Source organism: Macrotis lagotis, chromosome 1 (genome assembly GCF_037893015.1).
Source record: "Macrotis lagotis isolate mMagLag1 chromosome 1, bilby.v1.9.chrom.fasta, whole genome shotgun sequence".
Taxonomy (NCBI): Eukaryota; Metazoa; Chordata; class Mammalia; order Peramelemorphia; family Peramelidae; genus Macrotis; species Macrotis lagotis.
Genome location: NC_133658.1, coordinates 506,092,651 through 506,105,673, shown reverse-complemented (window position 1 = coordinate 506,105,673; position 13,023 = coordinate 506,092,651). Strand labels below are relative to the sequence as shown.

Genomic DNA, 13,023 nt, shown 5'->3' with positions numbered 1-13,023 from the left:
AAAGGAGTTTGATAGAATCTATTTTTTACCTATTATTCTAAATAATTTATTTAATATTGGAATTAGTTGATCTTTAAATGTTTGATAAAACTTACTTGTAAATTCTGGTCCTGATGCTTTTTTCATTAAGAAGCTCATTTATGGCCTGTTCAATTTCTTCTTCTATAATAGGTCTATTTAGATATTGTAGTTTTTTTCTTCTGCTAAACTAGGCAATTTATATTCTATTTTTTCTACTAATCTAGACAATTTATATTTTTGTAAATGTTCTTTCATTTCATTTAATTTTTAAAATGTATTGTCATATAATTGTACAAAAGGACTCTTTAAAATTGCTTTAATTTCATCTTTTTTTTTTTTTTTTGCATGGCAGTGGGGTTAAGTGGCTTGCCCAAGGCCACACAGTTAGGTAATTATTAAGTGTCTTTATCCACTCTACTACCTAGCCGCCCCTAATGTCATCTTTATTAGTGGTATATTCATTCTTCATTTTTTGATAAAAATGATTGGTTTTCTCTATTTTTAAAATCACATTAAGCAATTGATTTTATTTATTTTTACAAAACCAACTTCTAGTTTTATTTAGGAACAATATGTTCTAAAGAGCAATGGATGCAGGATGCAACTGAGGATGACCTACTCTGTCAATATGAACTTAATCACAGATGAAAAAATGTATATTTAATAATAAAGAGGAATTTGAAACATTCTTAGAATGAAACTGAGACCTGAAGAGATTATTTGTTATTTAAACACACTATACAATAGAAAGGGAGAAGGAGAGTTTAAAGGCAGCACCTAAAGACAGCAAAAGCATCAGAGAAACCAGTGAGAGACTTCATTCTAAATGGAATAAAGTGAAGGTTGAAGTTTAGTGGAGGTAACAGTGAAAATGTGCACCTGGGGCATTATGGGCAGAACCTGGTGATACTCTCTCTGCCGGTGAATCAATGTTTTCTATTGTTGTTGTTGTCCGTGTGTGTGTGTGTGTGTGTGTGTGTGTGTGTGTGTGTGAACACATTACACTACAGGAAAGTACCTGAAAGGGCGAGTGGGAGGGAAACAGGAATAGAGAATAATTGTGCTGGTTCAAATGGAGGAATAGCAATGAATGGCAGGAAATCCTTAAAGTCTCAATAAAAAGAGATCTTGCAGAAGAGTGAAGAGGAGGAGATGGGAAGGAGTGAAAAAGGGGAAAGAAAGGAAACCTTGCATTGGAGATGGGAGGGGGTTCCACTGATGAATAACTCTTGTGGTTGAAGAGAGATGTTCTGGGAAGGGAAATGGAAACCTTGTGCTGGGTATGGTTTTTAGGATTTGGAGCTTGAAAAATTCACTTGTTTCTTTTTTTAGGAGGGGAGGAAATTTGGAACTCAGGTCCAATTGTTACCTGAAGGAGCAAAATGAGATGAACTCAGTGAGGAAATTTTTTTTTTTAGGCTTTTGCAAGGCAATGGGGTTAAGTGGCTTGCACAAGGCCACATAGCTAGGTAATTATTAAGTGTCTGAGACCAGATTTGAACTCAGGTACTCCTGACTCCAGGACTGGTGCTCTATCCACTGTGCCACTCAGCCACTCCTCAGTGAGGAAATTTTTGAGGTAGATGGTAAGGGGAAGGTAATAAAGGAATAGTATATATTAGTAGTGGGCTGTTTAGTCAGGCACATTGGGGATAAGGGAAGCAAGCATGAGATAATTGTCATTATTCTGAAAATGAGGCTTAATGGAAAGAATAATTCATGGGACAAACTCTATTAGACAGTGACAAAATCTACCTAGGGGACAGAGCCTAGACTGAAACCTTGGTTGTTTTGATTGCATGAAGAATGCAGAGAATAAAGAGAGATATTACTTAATTATAAGGGTTATGAATTATAAAATGAGGATCTAGAGTAGACAGAATGGAGACAATGAGAAATCCCTTTTTAGAAAGGGAAGAAAAACTGAAACTTAAAAAATCCCCTAATGAACAGGATTGATTGAAGGGGAGGGGAAGAAGGAAAAAAAGTGTGGAGGGGAAAAATTCCATAACCAGAGGGAATAAAGGAACTAATAAGCAAACCCCAAAGGTTCTGAGAATCAAGAATGTGGGGAAGAGAGTCAATGGAGATAGGATCAACTTAAAAAAAAGATTAAGGAAAAATAAAGATTATATTGCTGTGTTATAGTAAAAGAAGGGAAAAATGGATAATTGACAAAATAGTATTAGAGACAAATGGAGGAAAATATAAACCCAACTCTCATAACTTTGACCATGAATGGATAAAACAATTCAATAAAATAAAAAAGAGTAACACTGAATAAGAAAACCAAATCCAACAATCTGTTGCTTACAAGAAATATAATTTAAAAATAGATACACAAACTAAAATTGAAGAGATGGAAAAAAAATGCTATGTAACAAGGGAATCCAAAGAAATTTAGAATGGTAATCATATCTGACAAAACAAAAATAAATAAAAAATGAAAAAAATGTAAACAAATACAACCACCCCCCAAATAAAAAAGGATAAATAACGAATTTGGCAATGAACAAGCAAATTATACTAAAAGGAACCATAGAAAACATGCTAATATCATTAATAATTTATTTGCTCCAAATGCCTTAGCATCCAAATTCATTAAGGAAATATTTGAGCTACAAGATAACATAGTGCTGTTCCTTCATTTCAAAGAGGAGCAATGATATCATGGAATAATGACTTGTGAGTGAATTGGATTTAAGTAAGGCAGAGTTGCTTTAAGTCATCAAATTCACTTATTCTTCCAGAATAATGGAAGTCCCAGGGGCAAGACAAAAATCAAGACGACTACCAATGATTTGGAATTCATTGGGTGATCTTGGTATCTTCAATGGCTGACCAAGCTCTAAGCACTTTACATTGCTTGCTTTGGCCATCTGCATGGCCACTGAAGCATATTGTTTTCATCTGCCCATCCTGCCAGGGGAAGTCTTCACATGCTTGAGATAGACATCTCTTTAACTTACCAATGGTTTTGAGGCCTGTTGGTTCCCCTCAACTTATTTTAATCAATCTAATGGGGCAGTTTTTATCAGGGTGTGGCCGTTGTGTTTGCTGGAGCATTTTGGAACTTTTTGGAGTCACATGTGTGAACCCCAAAGGTCAATGAGCAACCCTGGGAAGAGCTGCCCTCATATCAGAGGTACTAGTTCTCCCCAAAGACCTCATATACAATAATATAATCATGAAAGAAGACTTCAATATTTCTCTCTCAGTTTTGGATAAGTCTAACAGAAAGATAACAAAAGAGAAAAACAAAGAAATACTTATGATATTGTCTAAATGGGACTGCAAAAAAGTATACATATTTTTCAACCTCATGAAATTTTTATAAAAGTTGACCATGAAGTGGGGCATACAAATTTTGCAAAAAAAAAAATGTAGTAAGGCAGGAAGAATTAATTTATTTTTTACAATACATCACTCAGTAAAATAGCTGACTTTTCTATCCTTTGATGATTCTTCACTCCCCTTCTTCACTCTAACTTCTTAAATCTCTTTTCACATTTAATGCCCAATTCTTCAATCTTCACATACTCCTTTCAGTAACTTACATCAACATCTCCTGCTGCACTTACAAGTTAATAATCCTTATTTAATCATCTCTTGGTCTTCAGATATTTATGTGATTTTTAATTGTTTTACTCTCTTAAATCTTAAAACAATTACATGCACATTATCATAATCTTTTTCAGTTTCAGACTGCAGAAAGTTTCAATTCAGCATTCTGTACCTCTGATAGTTGTGTTTCTTATATACCCATATTTAATTTTTAAATAAAAAATTCTTCTCTGTTCCTTTAAACCATCAAACTCTTCACATACAAAAGAGGCACCCCTTTAATCCTTTTTTTTTGGTCAAGGCAACGGGGTTTAGTGACTTGCCCAAGGCCACACAGCTAGATCATTATTGAGTGTCTGAGGCTGGATTTGAACTGAGGTCCTCCTGAGTCCAAGGCCGTGCTCTATCCACTGTGCCACCTCACTGCCCCATGCCACCTAGCTGCCTCCCCAATCCTTTTTATGTTGTTTTGAGCTGTTATATTTATGGTGCAGTTTATTTTCTGCCCTCTTTGAAAAACTACTCAGTTTATCTGAAAACTATTTCTTAATGCAGATTTTGCATTTCTGACATGCAGATATATATGTATGCATATAATATCTCTCTCTCTCTCTATATATATATATATATATACATATATATATATATATGTATATATATGAGGTTTTTACAAGGCAAATGGGGTTAAGTGGCTTGCCCAGGGCCACACAGCTAAATAATTATTAAGTGTCTGAGGTCGGATTTGAACTCAGGTACTCCTGACTCCAGGGCTGGTGCTCTATCCACTGCGCCACCTAGCTGCCCCCATGCAGATATTTTTAAGTTAAACTTTCCCCCTGTTTTGTCTAGATACTAACCTGTTCCTTTATGAAAGAAGCAATGACATTCTTCAACAGCTGATATAATTATTTTTTCTTTTAAACTCCTTTTAGCATATAAACGGTAATATCTAAAGGGATAATAGATTATGCTAACAATCAAGTAGAGTTTATACAAAATGCAGAGAATATTAAAATGGAACTTAGGATGCCCTTTATTCCTGACAGAGTCTATTGTATTTGTATTGTAACTGTAATCTCCAGTAAGGAGGATTGTCATGACTGAGCATTTGTATCTCCCCTTAGTCTCAAATAAACAGCCCAAAACTAAAGGGAGTATAATTGGAAGGTCCCTAGTCAGCCCAGGAGACAGAATCAGGGTGGTCTTTGAGATGGTCAATTTCACCTCTTTCTGGTTGGGAGGGGACCCAAATGAAGATACAGACAGATAAGTTTTTTATACCTTGAGTTACTATTTACTTGAATTTATCGAGGGCAATGAATAGACTGTTTCTAATTTCCTAACTGATCTTTAACTTTAATTGGTCATTTATGATCTGTGTTTTTGAAAACAAAAAAATCATTTTCTTTAGCCAAGAAAACAGAAACAAAATAAGAGTTTAGCATTTCTTAATTTGCTCAGCCACTTAAGTCCTGTTCTTTTTTGACCCTCTTCTTCCCCCGTATTAAATTAAAAAAACCTAGCTAGGAAAAAACCCCTAATGCTAACAAATATAGAGCTCCTTAAAGGTATGGATATTTTAGTCATTTTATTTGCATAATTCCAAATTGCTTTCCAAAATTGATGTACTGTTTCACAGTTTCACGAACAATATACTGATAGTGTGCCTGTCTTCCCACAATCTCTTCTATCTTGAGTATTTTCAACTTTTGTTATTGCCATTTTTTGATTATGAGGTAAAAACCTCAAGTTTGTTTTGATTTGCATTTCTCCTATTATTAATAATTTGGAGCATTACAATTCTTTTGAGAACTATTTGTTCATATCTTTTGAGACTGTTCTTTTTTTTAATACCTGCAAGGAAAATAAAAGAATATGTAAGTTATTTTATTAGATTCTTAGGATACTAGGTTGGGAATTGGTAGATCTGCAAAAGAAGGAAATTCTCACAGAAATTTGTTTATTAAGTTGGAAGCAGAGGTGGAGATACAGTGTGGGAGAAAAGAAGATGCAAGACAAGTTGTGTCTGCTTTATATTTATTATGCCCTAGTTTGTCTTATCTTCCTGCTACCTAGATAAGAACATGAAGTTTTAGTTCTAAGGAGAACTCATTTAGTACGTCTAATGTTTTATTTCAGAGTCCAACCTCTCTGCCAAATTCTGAGTCCTCACCATAGCATCATCTTGTCCCCATTTTGGATCAAAGTTTCAGGTCACTTTTAAGTTTTCTCATTATTACTTTGGACAAGGAGCTCTTAATTTAAATAAGATTTGTGTGTGTGGGGGGGAGTAGAGGGATTGGGAAAAAAGATGTTCTCTCTCTCTCCTTTTCTTACTGGATTTGAGTAAATGAAGTTTTAAATTTGGTGTGAAGTGAAATGGGTAAGGAAAAGGTAAAAATAAATTAGAGAAAACAAAAAGAAAGCACCAGCATCAGGAGAGTTACTATGGACACTGATGACTCAGGCAGACTTTTTCCCAATATTTTCCAGTTGGTATGTCTTTGAACTTTGATTTTGGGAACTAATTTTGGAAGCTTCTGGGAGAGAACCTGGAAGAGTCAGATCCTTGATCTTATTTGTAACATTAGAGTTTGAGATAGGTTGTTACTCCTTTATCAACTTTCCTCTGTGACCCTGTGAGCTCCTGTTACAGATGATAGAAATAAAAAGCTGAAGAAGTCTTTTCCCTTAGAACTGATAGGATGTGTTGTGAAATTGCAAGATAATCTGGTTTTTAAAAAATTTTTTTTGGTGTTTTTTGCAAGACAATGGGGTTAAGTGACTTGCCCAAGGCCACACAGCTAGGTAATTATTGTGTCTGAGGCTGATTTGAACTCAGGTACTCCTGACTCCAGGGCTGGTGCTCTATCCACTGAGCCACCTAGCTGCCCCAATTTCAAGGTGATCTGAAGAAGCTTTCCTTCCATCCTTTCTTCCTTATTTTCCCCTTAAAGAGTGCTTAGCTCAAAGCTCATATTCTATTCAAGTGGGTAGACAATTTCTTCCTGATCTTTAGGGAGAAAAAATAACTCTATTTTCTATTAGAGGCATCTGTTTCCTTTGGAATAATTTGTTCCTTGATTGCTTGGGAGGGAGGATGTGATTTTTTTTCTTTTTTATTATAGTACTGTTTATGTGAAGAGGATTGTCCAGTAAAAGCCTAAAAGCATTTAAATGTTGGAAGGTTATCCAGAGCCTTGCCACCATGGGATGACATGAAAAGAACAATATGTACCATGGATTAGGCTAGTTTTACCTAACGAGTGACAGAGCTGTTATGGGATCTGACTGGCTTTGACACAGCTTTCTGGTAATCTCTGTCCATATTGACATTGTCATTTGAGAGAAGAGAGAAGCCTTAGCATGTAGAGTTTTGTAAACTCATCAGATTTAGTGGATATTCCAAGACCACATGAGTCACCACAACCTGACTTGCCCACCATATATTTCCATAAGAAGGTGAGGGAGACCATATTGATCAGAGATAAATGTTATTATACCTTGCTCTATTTTTTCTATGCTATAGTTAAGCCATCCTTCTTTTTGCTAACTGTTCTATGACTGTGATATTTCATAAACATATCAAACCTGAAATAAAAGGATAAAAGCATCAAACCTATACTTAAAAACAAATTAGAGAGCAGAGCCAAGATGGTGGCAGGAAAAGAGCCTCTCCTAGGTGCTTTCTCCAAAATATTTCAAAAATCTTAAAATTATGACTCTAAATTTTTGAGAGACAGAACCCACAGAAAGATCCAATGAGGCAATTCTCCAGCCCAAGTTAACCTGGAAAATAGTGGAAAAACTCTGTTCCATGGGGTCAGAGGGTCAGCCCACCAGAGTAAAGGAACTTCAGCCTTCTGGGAACAGTCCCAGGGCACCTGGGAGCCATGGCTCCTGGCAGCAGAAGCAGTTTCCTGAACTGTACTCCAAGGAGCACCAAGCACAACTTGGAAGATCAACAGGGAGACCTCTGCCAGAGTGAATGCGAAGCCCAGGCCCTCAGTGCCATCATAGCACTCAGTGTGGTTGTGGCAGCCCAGATCCAGGAAACAGAAGCAGGCCTGCGAAGTCACCCAGCAGGATTCTCCAGGCAGCTGCATCCTGAGTACTCAGTCTACCAAAGATAAGAGAGTGGAGGGAGACTTCTAAGGTCTGTCCTGTGTCCCTGGGTCAGGACTCTGGGGCTGTGACCACATTCAGATTCTGATCACAGTCTATGTCCCCCATAGAGCAGGGTACCCCAGCCCCCTCAGCCCTGTGGCAGAGGGGTGTGCTTGTGGTCATTCACAGACCAGGAGAACAATCAGAGCCTCACACACTGTGGTCCTTGTAGGGGTGTCCCAATAGAACTCAAAAGCTCAGGAAGCACCCCAAAGCAGGCACAGGTTGGGGAAACGAGTAAACAGAAAAAAAAGGAACCAGAACAATGACAATTACTTTGTCTATGATCCCATTGAGGATCAAAATACTTAATCTGAAGATGAGAAAGTCCAAGCTCCTGCATCTAAAGACTCCAAGAAATATAGAAGTTGGGTTCAGGCTCTGACAGAGCTCAAAAAAGATTTTGAAAATTAAGTAAGGGAGATAGAAGAAAAATTGGGAAAAAGAAATGAGAGAGATGCAGGAAAAACATGAAAATGAAGTCAGCAGCTTAGTCAAGGAGATCCAAAAAAAAAAAATGCTGAAGAAAATAACATGTTACAAATCAGCTAGGTCAAATGGATAAAACAGTTCAAAAAGTTATTGAGGAGAAGAATGCTTTTAAAAGCAGATTGGACAGATGGAAAAGGAGATAAGAAAGCTCTCTGAGGAAAACAAATCCTTCAGATGTAGAATGGAGCTAAAGGAAGCTGATGACTTTGTGAGAAATCAAGACACAAGAGAACAACACCAAAAGAATGAAAAATTAGAAGAAAATGTGAAATATGTCATTGAAAAAGCAACTGATCTGGAAAACAGATTCAGAAAAGATAATTTAAAAATCATTGGGATACCTGAAAATCATGATCAGGAAAAGAGCCTTGACATCATTTTAAAAGAATTCCTATAGGAAAATTGCCCAGATATCCTAGAAGCAGAGGGAAAAAATAGAAATTGAGAGAATCCACCCATTTACCCCAGAAAGAAATCCAAAAAAACTAAACCCCAGGAATGTTATAGCCAAGTTTCAGAACTCCCAAGTCAAAGAGAAAATATTACAAGCAGCCAGAAGGACACAATTCAAATATTGTGGAACTGCAGTCAGGATCACACAAGACTTAGCATCAACTACATTAAAAGCTTTTAGGGCTTGGAATATAATATTCCAGGAGGCAAAAGAACTTGGACTACAACTGAGAATCAACTACCCAGAAAAACTGAACATCCTCTTCTGGGGGAAAAGATGGACTTTCAATGAACCAGGGGAATTTCAAATGTTCCTGTTGAAATGACCAGAGCTGAACAGAAAGTTTGGCCTTCAAGTACAGGACTCAGGTGAAGCATAGAGAATGGAGAAGGGTAAATTATGAGGGATTTAATGATGATGAACTGCATGCATTCCTGCATGGTAAAATGATACTGATAATACTCATATGAACCTTCTTATTTAATAGGGCAATAGAAGGAGTTTTTATAGATGAAGCACAGGAGAGAGCCGAATTTGAAGATATAAAATATTGTAAAAATGGAGTCAAAGGGTGAAAGGGAATGTAACAGGAGTAAGAGAAAGGAGAGATGGAATAGGCTGAGATATTTTATATAAAAGATATTTTTTTTGCAATGATATGGAAGTGGGGGAGGCAAGGGGGAATGAGGGAACCTTCACTCATATCAGAAATGGCTCAGAGAGGAAACAGAATACACACTCAATAGGGTATAGGCATCTAGAGAAAAAAGGAGAGAAGGAGGACAGGGGGAAGGGTGGTGGTGTGGGTGATAGAGGAGAAGGTAGATCATAGAAGAGAATAGTCAGATAAAACATATTTTTCTTTTTTGCTTTTTGTAAGGTGCTGGGATTGAATGGCCTGTCCAGGACCACGGAGCTGGATGGTTGCTGGGTCTCTAGGGTGGCATATGGACTTGGGGCCTCTTGGCCCCAGGGCCAGCGCTCTGTCTGCTGTGCCACTTATCTATCCTACAGCACATTTTAGAAGAGGGACAGAGTGAAAGGAGAGAGAAAATATAATAGATGGTAGTGGGGAGGAATGGATGGAGGGAATTACAATCAGCAACAGTAACTGTGGAAAAATATGGAAGTAACTTCTGTGATGGACTTATGATAAAAAATGAGATCCACAAGAGACAGAGATGATGGTATTAGAACACACACACTGAAACACATTTTTTCCTCTCTTTTACTTTATTTCACATTATATTTTTGTGGGGGAGGGGATAATATGTTTACTCTTAAGCAAGAATATTTTAGTAATGTGTAAATAAAAAAAGAAAAATAGAAGAAAAAACAAATTAGAACAGCTGAAAATCATAAAAGAGTTTAATAAAATTGAAACAAATATGAGTTGATAAATAAAACTATGATTTTTAAAACCCTAATAAATAAATTCTTAAAAAGCTATAACAAATTATTAGTAGAAAGAACAGAGAATTCACACAATTGAAGATGACATCAAGGAAATTCTTTTTTTTTTGACTAAAGCATATTTATTTATTATTAAATCTCTGAATATTCTATAAATGGCACAGAATGAAAACTTTCCTTCAGTAAAATATTAGTAGTTTCCTTTCGGGGATAATGGAAGATGGCTGTTGTCAAGCTGCTTGAGGTGTTCGGTAGAGTATAATCCAGAAGGAAACTATACACAGTTCTAGGAACACATGCAGCTCCATCAACTGATAGGGTTTATAAATCAAACAAATATTTATCTGATGAAGACGTCAAAACAAAATAGACCCAGTTCATCCAGTTTTTCCCAAAAACTCATTAATTTCCAAAGGCCATACAGAACTGCTTATTCTCTTAAACAAAAACAAAAATGGAAGCACACAATGATTTCAACTAATTTTCTAATGACTCACTTCTTGGCAATGATTTTATATATCATGTCCTCTAAAGTCATATTTACAACAATAAATAAGAATGACACTAAAATAAGTGGCTTACAAAGAATGAATTCTGGCATTTTCAAAAATTGCTTAATTTTAAATAACAGGAGATCACTAGGAATTATATTCAATATCTCCATTATGTAAATGTACATGACAGAAGAGTCTCTCTCATGGAAGAACATTTTGATACAGTATTATATTAATGCACATATCATTCTAATGTATATGTAAGTACAGTAAATACCCTTTGATCCAATAATGGGGATGTTTTCATTGTACCTATAACAACATAAACCACCCACTCCCACAAATAAAATCTCTCAGGGCTGGTCAGTTTTTTGAGATCAGTAAGGTTAATCACATTTTTTTCTAATTGCCTTTTGGGGATAGGCTGTCTTTTATAAAAATTATATAAAATATCCCATAATATCAGAGAACTTTTTAAAAATGAGAATAACTGCAAGTAAGCTCACTTAGTTTCTGAATCATGTTATTACTTTTATGTCACATTTATAATTTTATTATAAAATAACATTTTAGTCCCATGGTATATTGTATTCATTTTGACAAGAAACCAATCATCACCATCCACAAAATGTCACCCTTTTAGTGCTGGCTTGAACAGTACACTTACCCAACTGGGCAAGATAAAATTTCAATATACATTCTTCTTATACTAATCACAAACTATTAAATTTAATTTATAAAACAAAATGAACATAGTTCATTTTAAAATCCAGCATAGTTTTTCATTAAGTCCTGAATAAGGCTGGGATGTTTTCTTGCCACAATTATTAAAAAATGCTCGGAAGAACATGATAAAGTTAAGAGTAAATCTTGGAAAACCTATAATGGACACCAATGAATCAGCAGTTTCTCAGACCTTTCAGTTATTTTAATGAAACTGATTAACTTAATAAAACTTCCAGAATTGGCTTAAAGAGGTGTTTCTGATCAGAAAACCACAAATTATGGCATCAAAAAACAACAGGAAGCACTTCTGGTTTCTGGCTTTAAAAAAAAAATCAAGTAGTCCAATGCCAGGACTTGCAGTGACAATGTAATTTTCCACTTAATCCACACAACTCCTTCCCAGACAATGCTAATAGTAAAGTAAAACATTATATATATATTTATATAACAGATATACATGTATCGATCCCTGGACAGTTTCTAAAGGGAAAAATGTGACTTCAGTTGAAGTGCAAAAACTGCTTCACGAGCTCATAGGTTGTGAATGCCACAGCCTGGGAGGGAACACAGCGAATGTAGTTAAGAGACAGGCCCCGATAGAGTCCTCCACGAATTCCATGGTTTCTGTAGACGTACTTCAGTGTCTTCAACATTGTAAGGCACTTTTCAGAATCTGGGAGAACAGTCCCTAGTTGCATTCGATGACGGATTACATCAAGTGGATAAGATATTGTCTGTGCTATTGCTCCAGCGACACCACCACAAAGCAAGTTTATATGAGTTTTCAAAACTAAGACATTAGGATTATCTTATGAAGGTCTTCCAAGCAGAGTTGGAGCGTGGTAGAGACCAACACTCTTTAAGGTACCAAAAGTAAAAAATGAAACTCCTGCATAGGGAGCCATTCCTATAATGGTAGGCATCAATCCTCTGTAAAACCCCCGAAAGCCGCCCTCCTTTGCATAAATTGTTTTGAATACTTGAACAATTCCTGTGTATGTGTGTTCTCCTTTCACCTGGAAGGCCAAGCGAACTCTGACCATGTCAAGTGGATAAGTACAGATAACTGCTGTCATACCTGCCATGGAGCCAGCCATTAGCGGGTGTATGTGTCGTATGTGTCCAGAAATTCCAAGTTTTGTGGTAATTAACTTTTTATAATGATCAAAGGACATAAACTGAATTGCACCATATGGAAAGATTCTAATCATCATTGCTCCGTTTCCTTTATATAATCCAAGATAGCCTTCCTTTTTGGGGACTGCACACAATGCAGAAAAGACTCCTAAATGTTTGTAATGGTGATTATGTGCCTGTAATAGTATCTTCACTCGATCCAAAGGTGCAATGGTGGTTTTGGCACAACATCCTGCAACACCTCCTGCCACGAAGGAGTGCAGCCAGTACAGGTCCCTGCGGGCTGGCGTCGCCGGCGGCGGGCTCGGGCCCCCGGCTCCCCCCGCGGCCATGGGGCGGCCCGCGCTGCCGGGGCGCAGTCAGAGAGGCGGTGGCACCCGCGGCCCGGGCATGAGGCCCGCGGCAAGGCAGCCCCGGAGCTGCGAGGCGGCGCGGCCATGGGCGCCAGCGGCGGCACGGGGTGATGACGTGCCCAAGGAAATTCTTATAAATTATATTTCTCATATGTATGCTTGCAAAAATTAATAACTTGAATGAACCTTTTTTTTCAAGTTT

The 13,023-nt window shown here is 36.9% G+C and overlaps 1 pseudogene; it reads right to left on the bottom strand.

Moving 5' to 3' along the window:
- Positions 1 to 11,800: 11,800 nt before the first annotated feature.
- Positions 11,801 to 12,741, bottom strand: LOC141520721 (solute carrier family 25 member 16 pseudogene; annotated as a pseudogene).
- Between the last annotated feature and the right edge of the window lie 282 nt (positions 12,742 to 13,023).